Source organism: Amphiura filiformis, chromosome 3 (genome assembly GCF_039555335.1).
Source record: "Amphiura filiformis chromosome 3, Afil_fr2py, whole genome shotgun sequence".
Classification (NCBI taxonomy): Eukaryota; Metazoa; Echinodermata; class Ophiuroidea; order Amphilepidida; family Amphiuridae; genus Amphiura; species Amphiura filiformis.
The window spans coordinates 19,354,729-19,370,658 of NC_092630.1; the positions used below are offsets into that span (position 1 = coordinate 19,354,729).

Genomic DNA, 15,930 nt, shown 5'->3' on the forward strand with positions numbered 1-15,930 from the left:
TACAACCAACACAAGATGGTACCCACAATGTAGCTATGATCCAAGTTTGGTTACAATACGATTTTAACTGTTTATACGAGACCACATTTTAACCAAAGTCTTAAATAATGGTATTTTACAAGTTCACTACAAATGACCTTTGACTTCAGCATATGACCTTGACTACCACCAATAGATGTGGGTTGCCATAGTGCAGCTATGACCCAAATTTGGTTGCAATAGGATTTGAACTGTTCATAAGAGACAAATTTTTATTAGATACAGCATCCGGAGGGATGGATGGACGGAAGTACGGAGGTACGGACATAATAGAGACATTGCGATTTTTCAAACGCAGCACGTGGCACGTACGTTTTCGCGTACGTTTGTGCGTACGTTAATACGGTGTTGAATATGGCTAGTCTCTGTTCCAGACTGGATTGTGCTCATTCGTCACGATGGAAAACAAGAAAGTCAGAATATAGACTATAATATTTGCTCAATATCTAACAGCTTCTAAGCTAGGTCGATAGAGGGCATAATGATTGAAAAAATAACAGTGACCTGAGACTATGCCTAAATTCAAACAGACCGCTTTTGATTTTGATTAAAATTTTGACCTACATGCTGATTAAACGTAATTGTTTTTTGTGCTCCCCAAAATATTATAGTTGCCCCAAAACATATATTTTGGTAGATTAAAGATCACTACATACATACATCATGACTTTACTTTCAAAATGAGACTTTTTCGTCCTGAAAATTGGGCGCGTTGCATGGACTTAGCCGTGAGGTAAAATCAGCATATTTCAACGTAGCATCTGCGTTTTTATTCTACGTTGGAATCCAAAATGGAAATCGCATTTTTAATTTTTTTAACGCAAAGTATCACACACATTTCAATGGGCAATCTCTGCGTGTGAATATTGCGTTTAAATTTAGTCCATTTTAACACATCGCTGTACCTTTATTATAATGATTTGTTACAAACAAAAAGGATCATAATAATAATTATGACTTTCCTTCATATGTTCATTATCTTTGACTGTCTTTAATATATTGGGAAATGGACAAATTTTGTGAATTTTCAACGATGTATCTACGTCGATTACGCACGTGGAATATCTTCAAAAATAGCTAAATACGTGACCTCGCATCGATACAGGAGAGTGGTTTTGAATAGATCTACGTACGTCCGATGTCTACGTTTGGAAATCGCAATGTCTCTATTGCAAAAACAGTATACATGTACCTCGCGGTGGAGACATAAAACACAGTTTTTCGAATTGAGATTTGATAACCTAGTTTCCGATTCGAAAGCCACGTTTGTCTTTATTGTGCATAATACGTGACTATGTCACCGAAATTTGAGCGTAATGTATAGTTTACTAAATTATTGCACTTATGATAAATACACCCGTCTCTTCATAGTACTATTAAACATTATCACTAAATGGGCCTTTAACTGTGGAGCTCTATGGGAGAATTAGCGAATAAAACAAGGAATCCCCCGGTTTTATTATAATTTTTTTACTGTAATTAAACTTCCGGCTTAGTTTTTCACATGGTATTTTAGTACATGATTGGGCAATACAATTATGCAAAAAGTAGAAATTCGAGAAAGATTGAGGGCGTCGCTGTGGAACAAATCCCACATTATGGCTTGAATACATGATTGTCTTTAAAAGCAACATTGCTATGCATACCATACATTCTTAGAAAAAAGGGTTCTTGGCTGTCCTGTATGTAGAACCCTCTAGAGATAAGGGTTCCTGAAAAATTAAAGAACAGAACCCCAAAATGGTTCTTTCTGCCCTTTCCAAAACCATTTTCAGGTCTAAAATGGTTCTTTCTAACCTTTCCAGAACCCTTTTCTGTTCTTTGTAGAACCTGCCATTTAAGGTTCCACATACAGGACAGCTCAAGAAACATTTAAGGTTCTACTTATAACCCTTTTTTCTAAGCGTGTACGGCACATCAGAGAACACTTCTTCCACAAGACAACGTTCGTGTCTAAATATGATATACCGTACACATTATATAACATGATTTTAACTACTATCGTGCTTCCAATGATATTGTTTCTGTACTTATAACTAAGAATTTGACTTCAAACTACAATCCAGGAAAAAAGGTTGGCACACTTTGCCTATCTTTTGGTATATCTCTGCCCCGCTCCCCCAATTCAATGTTGGACCAAGCCATGTTGTCAACAGGTCCGTGAGACCCTCCAACATTGAAAGATGGGGAGTGGAGAAGGTGAGATATATAGGGTGGAGTCTGTACTTCACATACCGTATTGCATGCATGTTTCACTCGTCTCACCAATTTTGATAGGGCACGCATTTTCATTGTTTAGTGCAAGTGTGCCAACTATTTTTTTCCTGGATTGTAGCTTCAGTATGACTTCAAATATATCTTAAAACCCATAGAATGTGTGTTGTACTTATGATTTCACACCACCAAATAGTATTGTCAAGTAATATCTAATGATTTTAAGCATATAAATTAGGTAATTCCTAGACACCATAGACTTTGAGGGCCAGTCGTAAAAATATTGACGGTAAACCTACTTTTTCCCAGCCGGAGGGATCAGGCAAGGGCCCATTTCAACCATCATAGCTGTCGCTAAGAATTGAGTCGCTGCTGTGAAGAAAAAAATGACGTTTTCTTAAGGCATTTAGCACATATCTCTATGGAACTATGATTTGGTGGTGTGAGATCTTATGGGCCATGCTTAATGTTAAGTATTGCTTAGAAATGAATTTATTGAATTGAAATTTATTTACACAATATTTTGCAAGTTTGCCCTAGACACATGACTGTATTAAAAATCTACATGCTGTGTATTGCTTTTCTGTGTTCATGGATATTATACAACTTTAACTCTTATTATAGTAACGACCTGTCTTAAGCCATTCGTTTACACTAGAGGAGGTTTTGGATGAAAAAACGGACATTTTGATGAGAAACGGCCAAAATGGTGAGAATTTAAATTTTCTCATTCTTTTGGATGAGAAACTTCCTGGTGTGTGTGTCAATCATTATTGTCTTATTAAAACTGGTGAGAATTGCTAATCCCCGCTGAGCTCAAAATAAACATTATTATTTTCTCATCCAAAAGAATGCGAAAATTTTAATTCTCACCATTTTGGCCGTTTCTCATCAAAATGTCCGTTTTCTCATCCAAAACTTCTTCTAGTGTATGGCAATTATTATGCAGTCACAATAAAAGAAAGAAACCTGGGAGAAACCGTGTTTTTGAGCGTAATGTATAGTTTGAGCGTAATGTATAGTTTACTAAATTATTGCACTTATGATAAATACACCCGTCTCTTCATAGTACTAACATTATGAATGGCTTACTACACTGTAAGCAGTCGAGAACAACCAATTATTAAATATCATACATATCTTTTTACTCAGCACACATCTGCAATTGGTGAGCAGTTGAGATTATCATTCTCTGTTTGTGAACGGCAACGAAGTTTTCGAAACAACGCACTGATGACATCGGACCATTCTCTAAGCATTGTGGCTACAAGGTCAAGAACGTCGTTATCACTTTCCAATATCTTTAAAAAGAATAGAAATAATTATTGTAAAAGCCTATTCAATGAAAAACTCTGTGCAACATTCGAATGATGCTTAAAACAGTGGGAAAACAGTAGTATGACGCTGTATGACCGGCACTCTACACGCGATGACGCAAGTATGTATAGACGTTGTCATGGTTGTAGCTAATTCATTAGATATTGATATCGTTATACGGCAGTATTCAACATGTTCAAATTCAACCAATTTGTGTGGTTGAACACTACCCATAGTCTCAGTCCCAAGCCTAAATGTAAAATATCCGGAACTCTACTAACCCTAATGCAAACCCCATAGGCCTAATATAGACCTACTATTATCAAGCATTAACAGACGGCTAGCTACACTCGTAGTATTTTTAAATCACCCACTCACCCCAAACCATGCACCACAAGCACAACTCGGGTAACCTCTCAGCTCTACATCATTTCATTATATCATGAAACAACAAACTTCATGATAGAGTACGTTTTCCAGATCCTGAATGTACTATGAATACGATTAATGTTTCACGTAAATGGTAATAGGCTACACTCGTAATCACCCATTCACCCTACACCTAGGCCTGCATCCCGATACCTATGCTCACATGTAAACCACTCAGCTCTGCTTCATTTCATGTTATTAAACAACATCAGCAAACTTGACATTAGGCGTATGTTTTTCTTATCCTGGATGTAGGCCTACTCTCTGACTATATGAACACGATTTAGTGTTTCACATAATGGTAATATCTCTCCCATAAGGTTAGACGGCTGATCACACCCCCCCCCCCCACACCCCCACACACACACACTATGTTCCATAGCTAGGAGGCCGTTGGGGCGACGTAGTGATGGCTTTAGAGATGCATAATTTCCAAAGTTCTCTGTCCTCAGCTGATCGTATGAGCTGGTCAAAGTTCAATCCAGTCCAGTCTTTGATGTTATCAATCCACGTCTTCTTTGGTCTTCCTCTCTTCCTTCCCCCATCTGTACTTCCCTGCAGAATGGTGTTTGCTAGACTGTTCTTCCATCTGATCACATGGCCAAACCACTGGAGTTGTCTTCTTTTCACAATGGAGATCAGGTGTTCATGCTCTCCAATGAAACTTTCCATCATTGCCCTTACTTGTTTGTTGGTAGTATGCGTAGAGTAGTGGGCCTGGAGGAGCCTGCTCATGCAGTTCATCTCAAACGCGTTAATCCTCTTTTCCATCTCGGCATTAAGCGTCCAGGTTTCACACCCATACAGGAAAACGGAAATTACCAATGCTCTCAGGAGGCTCATTCTTGCTGCCATTGAGATGTTCTTGTCTCTCCAAATGGGTTTCAGATTGGCTAGTGATGATGTCGCTACAGCAATTCTGATTTTGATTTCTTGCACTGATTTGGCATCATCTGTGATGGTTGCACCAAGGTATTTGAATTGTGTAACTGTTTCAAGTTCTTCCCCTCCAACCTGAACTTCTACTATTCCATCAGACCCCATCTTCAAGACCTTGCTCTTTGCAGCGCTGATTTCCATGCCAAGTCGCCTTGCACTGTCATCTAGCCTTCTTGTGAGGTCACTTAGTTCTTCAGGTTGTCCTGCCAAGAGGTCAATATCATCAGCGAATCGCAAGTTGGTAACCCTTCGCCCTCCGATACTGACTGTTCCCTCGAATCCATCAAGAGCTTCCATCATGATATACTCAAGGAAGATGTTAAAGATGGTTGGTGACAGTAGACAACCTTGTCGGACTCCAACTCGGGTACGAAACCACTCACTGATTTCATCTCCCAGCAGTACAGTACTCTTAGATGCAGTGTACAATGCTTCAATTGCATTTACAATTCCATTACTGATGTTGAACTTTCTTAGGATTTCAAACATTGCTTCTTGCCAAACACGGCCAAATGCTTTTTTTAAATCAATGAAGTTGTGGAGAAGTGGCTTTTGATCTGTGCGGAATTTCTCACTCAGAATTCTCAGATTGAAGATTTGTTCCACTGTGCTGCGCCCTTTTCTGAATCCTGCCTGTTCTTCTGCTATGATTCTCTCTGCTTGAGGTCGAAGTCTATTAAGAATGATTCGGAGAAGTATCTTGCTCGGATGACTGATCAAACTGATGGTGCGATAGTTGTTGCAAGATTTAAGGTTGCCCTTCTTCGGGAGAGGAATGATGATCGACCGTGTCCATGAGGATGGCCAAATTCCTGATGTCCATACCTCATTGCAGAGTTTTGTGTAAGCCTCGATTGTTGTTTGGCCACCGCTTTTCAGCATCTCTGCCGGAACATTATCAATACCTGGTGACTTCCCATCTTTCATGTTTCTTACGGCCTCTTCAACCTCAGAGGTGAGGATAGGTGGATCTTCCTCTTGCTCTGTGTTTGCCATTGCCTTCAGCCTATTTAACAGGTTATGATCTGGTGTTAGGTTATAGTTGTAGAGTTCCTCACAATATTCCTTCCATCTGTTGGATATTTCCTTCTTCTCAGTCAAAAGATGTCAGGTAAGGTCTCTAATGGTTTGAAAAACTACTGCAGTGTTGTTACGCTCCATATTGGTGTTGATTGTATCACACTGATCATGGATCCACTGTTCTTTGCTTCTTTAGATGCTTTCTTTACTTCCCTGTTAATTCTGCTGTAGTTGGTATGTTCGATGTCACTTATGAAACGCCTCTTCTTCACCTCCCTGCGCCTGTCACATAACTGTAACACATCATCTGTCATCCATGCCTGTTTCTTCTTTCTTACTTTGCCCAACACCTCTTGTGCTGTGTCAATGAAGTTTTCATTCAACTGGTTGTTAACACTCTCGATATCCAAGTTGGCTGCTATAAGCGGAGCAAATCTGCCTCCAATCTTAGCCTCAAATTCAGTAGCAATGTCAGGATCCTTGAGCTTTTCTAGATCAAACTTAACTCTAGGTGACTTCTCTTTCCTCAACTTCTTCAGTTTTACTCTTACTGATGTCATCACCAAGTCATGGTCACTTCCGATGTCAGAGCCCGGAAACGATCTTGTTGTGGACTTTGCCATCTGGTGAGTGCCATGTAGCTTTTCTTGATTCTTTCTGTGGATGCAAGGTATTGGTCAGGACAAGGTCGTAAATCTTTGCAAACTCAAGCAGGTTGTGACCCTTGTCTTTTGTCACTCCCAGTCCAAATTGCCAGCAGTACCCTGCCATGTTGGATATGCATCTGGTCCTACTTTTGCATTCCAGTCACCAATTTCGATCAAGATATCTTTCTTAGGAATTGTTGTCATTATCTGATTATGCCATGAAGTTGCTGGTAAAACATGTCCATTTCTTGATCTGATGCCGTACTTGTAGGTGCATATGCCTGGATGATTGAGATGTTGTCCTGCCAACCTCAGTATGATAAAACGGCTTGATATTGGCCTGCATTCCAACACTGATCTCGCTATGTCTCGGTGCACCAAGAAACCTACACCTCTCTCATGACGTTTGTCCTCTCCACTATACCATAATGTGTGCCCATCATTTTGTGGTAGTCTCACCAATCCCTGTCCATCTTACTTCGGCTAAGCCTAGCACAGACCATCTATACCTCCTCATTTCATGATCAAGTTGTTCAACTTTCCCTAGAGCATTGAGCGTCCTCACATTCCATGTACCGATTGTAATATCTTTCTTGGCAACTCTTATTTTGGCTTTGGCTACACTGCCATTTCCATTCATTGTTCCATTATCTTTCTCTCCTCCAGTAGCACACTTTCCGACCCCATCCTTTTGAAAGGGGGGACGCGGTAGTTTTTTCCATGGGCCCCGACCGATCCAGTTTGGAAATACTTAAATTGTCTCTATCATAGTCGTTGCTGTGGGTGATACTACTACTACACTTGGTGTGAAGTAAAGGTAAAGGTAAAGGAGACGATTCTGTATAAACAGTGATCGGAGTGCCCATCTCTCTTTCATTGGCGATTGGGCCAGACTCCTCCATGTAATGTTGCTATAGGGGATCGCTACACCTCCTCCACAGCGAGTCTGTTACCTTCCCAGCATTTAAGAATGCCGGTACCCATTTATACACCTGGGTGGAGAGGAGTAATCGAGATAAAGTGCCTTACTCAAGGGCACAACATTATGGCCTTGCCGGGGCTCGAACCCGCAACCTTCCGATTATGAGTCGATGCCCGTTCCGCTCGACCACCGTGCTCCCTGCTCCCGGTGTGAAGTATGTCACGGTAAAACATGGTGTTATGTTGATGAAAAATGTATTCCCCATCTTAAATAGTATTTTTAAGTAGAATTGATGTATGAGTGATATAAAACAAATATTAACTGTCTTTAATTCGTGTAATGGTCGAAATGTCTAGGCCTAATCACTCGGTGAAAGAATATTGTTCCATCTTTCACCTCGTGATTATATTTCGACCATCACACTCATAGACAGTTAACATTTGTATGCTGTCTTCTGCTAACGATCCCGGCTTGCGACATGTAGTTGTAATATCTCACCCTTAGGCTGCGATCACATAGACGTATACTATTCGGCTATACGGTGCACGTTTTGCAGGTGCACTCGTATAGCTGAAATCGAACAACGTAATTTCATACTACCGGGTCACATCAGAGGGCACTATTCGAAAAGGCCGTATACCAGCGTATAGTATAGTAATATACCGTATTCACTCGATAGTTAGCACATGTGCTTCCTATCGAGGGCTTTTGAAAACGTGCAAAAACGAAAAAAAATGAACAGCGCCATCCACAAAAGCGACAAAAGTGTAAAGGGTTTTGAGCAAATCATCGATACACATAGCTATATACGAACAATTAAACCTACAAATTTGTGTGTTAACTACATTAGCTCAGTTGGTAAAGCGACAGAATTTGAATCATCTTAAGAAGAGCGAACTGAGCAGGAGTTCGAGGCTCGTTATAAACTTTTCCGTTGATTAATTTTTATTTTGGGGTTTGAGCTTTTCTTGATAAATTTAATCTTTTTTTGCTTTGTTTTTCATTTTGTTTCTTTATTGTTTCTTATTTCCTTTATTTTGTTTTGTTTTTTCTTTTCTTTTTCTTCTTTCTTTTTTGTTCTATTCATAATTCATACTGGGGTCATGGGCTGTTTATTCAACAATGTAGTTGGGTATGCCCTCAATGTTAAAATGAGGTGGTCATGGTCCTCTTTGCCATTACACGCTACAGAAATTCCATATTTTCAAAGGCTCTGATGATGGTTCCTTCTATCAAATGACTATCATTGAAGACTGAGTTCCGCAGTCTATTTCAAAATACTGACTTCGTTTTACATCAAGAAGGACACAATAACTGCGACTTAAACGTGATATGGACATGCTTTTTAACCGCAAAGAAATCTTTTGCATTTAATAATTTTAACCTTATCCATTATACTTTTATGATTTTGTGCAATACGAAAAATTATAAAATAAAAAAACAAAGAGCGTGTTTATAGTGAGCCAGATTATGCGGTATTTAGCTGGACTGCCACGCAGTCTATATTTGTTTATGTTTTACTAACCATTGCAAATCTAGACTGCGCGGTAGTTTAGCTAAATAACGGAAAGATTGTCTCACTATAAACACGCTCTCTGAGCGTGTTTATAGTGAGCCAGATTATCCGGTATTTAGCGTATAAGTACATCTTATACGGTATTGGTCGCCACTATAAACAGGCCAATAGCGCTATTTGCCGCACATATTATACGGAACTGATATCCTTCGAAATCGATGGATATTGCAGTATATTCATTCCGTATACGGCCACTATAAACAGACAGGGATTAACGATACCGTTATTCAAGGAAGTGGAGCAGGGTCATATAACTCTCCGTGCTCAAATTTGTCACTGTAATAACACATCACCAACAAATATGGTACGGTACTGTAGCAATAATGTTTTAAAAGTAGGCCGGTATCGTTTCGACGGCACACTATTTGAAACTGGCAACATATTTGTGTCTCCCACATTGCATTGCGGTGACCTCGAACACGCTGAGTTCAACCACTTCGGATTCAGAATAGCGCTATTGTTCGCCACTGTAAACAGCCGAGATAACGGATAGGTCACATTCCAGCCTAATCCCATATGCGTATAAGGATACCGTATAAATACCGTACACCACTATAAACACGCTCATTGTGTAACATGTAAAATCCCGCTCCGATTCAATTGTGCCTGTTACATTGTGTGCTTTATTGAATCAGGGACCTTGTATAGAGGCCCTGCATGAAATTATCGATTGGCTCCAGACAAAGGATTTGAACCGGTGTCCTTCACTGTAGTTATAGCGGAGTGCAGTCCATTCAATCAAATGTTGTCATCAACCTATTTGATCGTAGTGCAGGGTTATGTGTGTGAGACGAACTGTCACGGTAGATTGCAATCATGCTTTTATTGAATGCATTTGAGTAGTCCGCCATATTTACGGGATGATACATCACATGCAAGGCCTCTATATGGAGGGACTGTAAACGGCTTCCACCCATTGTACCATGCGAGTTGCTGGTTTACAAATTATCCTCAGTTGAGCAAGCATGAATAATACGTTGATCAATAGACCCTGGTACGAATCCAAGCACAGTTACAACACAGCGCGTGGCTTGTCTTGTACATTGCGAAATGAGCCTACATGTTTGCCTATAATGACAGACTCTAGAAATGCCAACATAAATCTTCAAAGAACATCATCTTAAGAATTATTTCAGTATCGAAATCAGTAGGAATACCAAGCGTACGGTGTACACATTCCAGAAAAAATATAATTTTGTTTGTTCTAGCATTCTGTATCTCCACAAAATTATCACATTTTGTCTTCAAAATCCTATGTAAATGATTTTCCATGCTACACAGAAATTGTGTTCGACAAAGGATAGACATTTTACACAATTTTACATAACTTAAAAAGATATTGGAATATTTTGATGTTTTTTTTATATTTAGTAGGGCAACATGAGTAAATAATAAAATTCAAACATAGCGCACTCGGCGCAACTCGCATACAATCGAAGGTCGAAAAGATAATCTGATCAATAGCTTGACAATAATCTGATTAAATGGCCAAAAATACGCCAACAATGACATAAAAGCAAGCCAAAGACGAATTCTGATCACCATGTGGGTTGGAGAAGTATGGAAGGACATTACAATGAAGGGAACCAGATATTTCGATGAGCATAACAAACACCAATTGGTGTCGTATGACCTTTGACATGCATGCATTCTTTTGTCGAGAGTGACATGGTCTTTCAATTCGTGCCGAGTGTCCTTGTCAGACTTGACTATGCATCAGTGGTCATGAAAGGATTCAATTAACCTCTGCCCCAGTAATCCCAAGCAATTGTCTGAAATTGCTCCTCGGAGATGTCATGATAGTCATAATAACGACCAAAAGATAAATGACTGACTATCATTGAGGACTAAGTTCCGCAGTCTAGGTGAAGCTGAGTCCTATCAAAATCAAACAGGAAACAATTTCGTGCCTAATTTTAACACCGGGATTTTTTTCAAATGTATATCCAAGAACTATGTTTTTATTCAACATTTTTATTCAACATTACTGAAAAAAAAAAAGTTTTTATTTGACCGAGAATTTTCAAAGCAAAAACGCGTATTTCTGAATTGTGCTGAGTTCAACATGTATCGACCGACTTTTAGCACGACTATGCGTAACAATTCGCAAGGGAAATGTTACGTGTAATCCGATTATCACTGTCAGCTGGATCACGCTTTTGAGTTCTTCACCACGATCGATATGATCGCAACACAAAGTCTATGGTATTCAACGCCATTTATTGTTCTATTGTGTCCCAGCAGCTATGTCTGCCATTGAGGTGTAGCATGCATGGGTGTAGAAATGCATGAAATTGGATGTACATGTAGGGGTGAAATTTTAAGGTGGCTTTACACGATGAAATTTCCATTGCAAGGCCCATTACTTAGTGGGTGAGATTATGTGCTCACTGACCATGAAGCTGTGCAATTGATCGAAATACACGAAGCAATATGTGGCCATGCAATTCCATGAGCGTGGTCATAGATTTGGGGATATACTCAAAACATATTTAGTGGTTAAATTTTCATAATCATATCAAAATGGCACCTGTGCTGTCCAGACAGCAAAATATCGCCGTCCTGTGTATATCTATACAACTTATCCTGAAGAAGAGGCGGAGAAGGAATTTCCGTGCCATAGGTGTTGCTTTGGAATTGGCCATGATGTTTTATTTGACAGCAACAGCATAGGCCTACAATGTAGCCTACAATGTTGGTGAATCAAGTTGGTCCCTACATTTCCCAAATGAATGCAGCGACCAGCTGGTGTTCATTCAGCTGATTGGCTGAAGGAGGTTAGATTGCATGCAACAGGCCTTGAAAGTAGAGCAGGTCTCTACCTTTTTGCCTGTTGCTTGGGGGATTAATTGCCTGATGCACGGGGGATTAATTCCTTGCAAATCCAAAATACACGGTGCAATCTTTTTCCAAGGTCTGTGCAACAGGCAATTGCATGGAAAATTGCATCGTGTAAACCGGCCTTTAAAGTTGATCCAATTATTCGCCAGCGAAGTGTTACGTGTAATCCGATTATCACTTTGTCTATTAGAACGAAATGAGCGTATTTATTTGCCTTCAAAAAGGTGCGTGATCCAGTTACGAAGGAGTTATGTAACCACCCCAGTTTTAATATAACTGATCTCTAATTGTTCCTTTGGAAAAAATAAATAAATAAATAAATAAAAAGCCCACAAAAACCTTCAAGAATTGTCAAATGTAGGCCTATATTCGTAGTTAAAAAAAAGACCTGTAAAACAAACATGGCAGAGAAAAAATCTAAATAGTGAAATAGTGAACAGATTTGAACTTCATCGAGTCTCGAAGTCCGGCGTTTTCCAAACTGAGCTAATGGGGTTCAAACATACATTTGCAGGTTGAATTGTTCGTATATAGGTATGTTTTGAATAAATAACCCATGACCCCAGTATGAATAGAAAAAAAAAAAAAAAGGAGAAAAGAAAAGCAAAAACAAAACAAAACAAAATAAAGCAAATAAAAAACAATAAAGAAACAAAATGAAAAACAAAGATTAAATTGATCAAGAAAAGCTCAAACCCCAAAATAAAAATAAAGCAACGGAAAAGTTTATAACGAGCCTCGAACTCCTGCTCAGTTCGCTCTTCTTAAGATGATTCAAAGTATGTCGCTTTACTAACTGAGCTAATGTAGTTAACACACAAATTCGTAGGTTTAATTGTTCGTATATAGCTATGTGTATCGATGATTTGCTCAAAACCCTTTACACTTTTGTCACTTTTGTGGATGGCGCTGTTCATTTTTTTTCGTTTTTGCACGTTTTCAAAAGCCCTCGATAGGAAGCACATGTGCTAACTATCGAGTGAATACGGTATGGGAATCGTACGTGTTCGATTTTCGTGCAGAGTATACCGTCCTGTTCGGATGTGGCACCTGTAATTTGTGGGTTGGGGGGGTGTACATAAACAATTGACGTAGAAAATAGTAAGTTAGAACCAATAGCTCCTTTGTACGCCTATTCATTTTCTGTGGCTCCGGAACCAGGGGGCCCGGGGGCCCGCCCCCAGGGCCGGATTTACAGGGCCAGATTTTACTAGGACATTTGCGCGCGAAGTGCGTGACAAATTTCAATTTAAGACTGTTTTAGCCCAAATTGAAGCTGAATTTTGCTTTTCAATAGGCCAGAGCGCGCGAAGCGCGCAAAATGTGGCACTTCTTGTATAATATTTTGGCCCAAAACTGGTGTTTTTCGGCTTAAATGGAAGATGCACACTGCACAGGGCAATTTTGGGGGCCCCCAAAATTTGGGGCCATGGGCCCATCTGGCCCTATGGTAAATCCGGCCCTGCCCGCCCCCCCCAATAATTTTGGTGGCTATGGAAATTGGGCCCGGCCCCCAATAAGCTCCAATAATTTGAGCCAAGTACCATTGCGCCCCCCCCCCCAATATTTAACATCTTCCGAAGCCCCTGATTTTATTGCAATTTCATCACATGCCTTCATATGTAGGCCTACCTATTATACAATCGACGAAAAGGCCGTCACACCAGCGTATAGTATGGGAATCGTACGTGTTCGATTTTCGTGCAGCGTATACCGTTGGAATGTACCATTTTGTACCAATAAAAACCCCGGGGAAGGGTCGCTCAACTTTGGACGTGACGGTATGTGCCTGTCAATAGGCCCCCTGTTTTGAAGTTGTATACCCGAGGACCACTTTTTTTAAAAGTAATACCCGATGACCCCCTCCCCATTTTGGTTTTAGTTGCGGCTACCCAAAGACCAACAGTGGTCGCACTATAAAGTGCTGTCGTACCCATTCCATTTTCTTTCTCTTTGTTTTGTCTATGTAGCTTCTCAGCTTCGGTCCATTTGATCGGCTCCAAAAGACCGAGTAGGGCACGCGTGCTACTCTATGTGACCCGCCGTGCCCTATAGCGTATACCGAATACCGAGCGTATAATGAATATCGTATACCGTATACTTCTATGTGATCGCAGCCTTAGAGCCAGAGGGCTAACAATCGCAATATAATAGGCAAATAATTGTAGCCTGTGCAATCACTGCAATGGTTAAATGAATAGACTTTTGATATGCCATATAGGCTTTGTATTGTGATCATTTCGATCAGTGGTTCGTAACAAAGAAATCATGATCCAGTTGACCTAGCAACAGTCATATTATAACGTGAACTACGACAGCGAATAGGCTTAGCTATTTGAAATCATCATGCACATTCACATAAATTCATTTACCTGGAATTCTGGCGGTTCTTCTTCCGAAGAACTCGACGAGTAATCCTGTTCGTCACCGTAGAATTGACTGTGGATGGAGAGGAGCTGCAGGGTAGTTAAGTTAAGGACAGATTGAAAAGGGGTAGCGGGTGCCAATTCATCCTGGAGACTCAGACGTTTGTTTCCATATCCTCCAATGAAGTGTCTGAAGAAAGTTTCATATCCTCTAACTTCCTCGAAACACGCATTAATGGCAGGGAGAGATGCGTTGACAATCTGTGGTAAGATCATAGAGAACTGTGTTACGTCGACATCCTGGATTTATTGAATTTATTGAATACTTTGTGATAAACATCAGTATAATTTCAGGAGGACGAAGGGTTACCAACTTGCGATTCGCTGATGATATTGACCTCTTGGCAGGACAACCTGAAGAACTAAGTGACCTCTCAGTCTGTTCATTAATATGATTAATAATATATTTTTTTAATTTTAATATCAACAAGAAATGTCTTTAAAAAGACAACGCCATGGATGCAGATCGTGTTTCATAATTTTACATTGCAAGTACTTTGAATGCTAGTAAATTTGAATGTTTGGTACAACTAACCGGGTGCGAAATATTGAAACATAATGGAATAGGTGGAAAACAATTGGACAAGTATTAATTCAAAAGAAAATATCCTATTTTGGTCAAAATTTAACCAATTTGAATATTGTTGGGTGTCAATCTGGACTGAAAATGAGCCATTCGCCAGATTTCGTTGATTACAGCAAATTTCATCCATAAACAAAAAACTTATTCAGCACATTTCATATCTACCTAAACTCTTGAAAAACCTCATCCTTTTTTCTGAAAATAACCACATTTTGAAGGTTATCACAAGAAACTCATGCATATGCAAAATGAAGCAATTCCCTATTGCTAACTTGGTAAAATGCACCCTTGTAGCCCAATCTCGTACGTCATAGCACCCAATTTTGGTTTGTTTCAATATTGCAATTACACATTAGTTCTTTCAAATATAAAACGCTAAAACCCAAATCTAGAACAATCGAACATAGCTGATCATTATATTTATAAAGATATAGCAAACTTTCCATGATAGAGCTTCGACCCAAGATAAATTACACCTAAATTGAGTGTCAATTCAGTATTATACCCGCATGGCGGGAAAAATCGACTATGGCATTGTCTATCAAGTGGTTTAAAGAGAAATACAGGATTGAGGCAAATTTATAAGCACTCCCAATTAGAAATTGACGAAGTTGTATAGCGCCATTACGTAAGGAAAAGAAATATTTAAAACATCTACCTCGTCCGACTCCTGAATACAGCTGCTATTGGTGTGGCGAAAATATTCATCGCAATCTTCGCCATCCGTATGGCTGTATTGCTACATGAAAAATAAACATTTATACGAGTTAACTTATAAACTTAAAGCCATATTATAACATTTGCTGAGGAGAACGCCCTCAATAGTTTTTCAAAATTCTGTTTTTTTACATGATTATATTGTACTTTATTAAACTAACATACCCTGAAAAAATAAAGACTATAGGTGCTGTAGTTTTGTCAAAATCCGAGATTTTGAATAAAACGCCGGATTCGGCGTTTTATTATTACGATGGAAA

At 39.5% G+C, this 15,930-nt stretch overlaps 1 long non-coding RNA gene across 1 annotated transcript; it reads right to left on the reverse strand.

The window, feature by feature from the left end:
• Positions 1-2,663: 2,663 nt before the first annotated feature.
• On the reverse strand, positions 2,664-15,702 carry LOC140148173 (uncharacterized). Its single transcript, XR_011858452.1, has 3 exons — positions 15,612-15,702; positions 14,317-14,571; positions 2,664-3,554 (listed from the first exon to the last, which is right to left on the reverse strand). It is a non-coding gene; the product is annotated as an uncharacterized lncRNA (long non-coding RNA).
• Between the last annotated feature and the right edge of the window lie 228 nt (positions 15,703-15,930).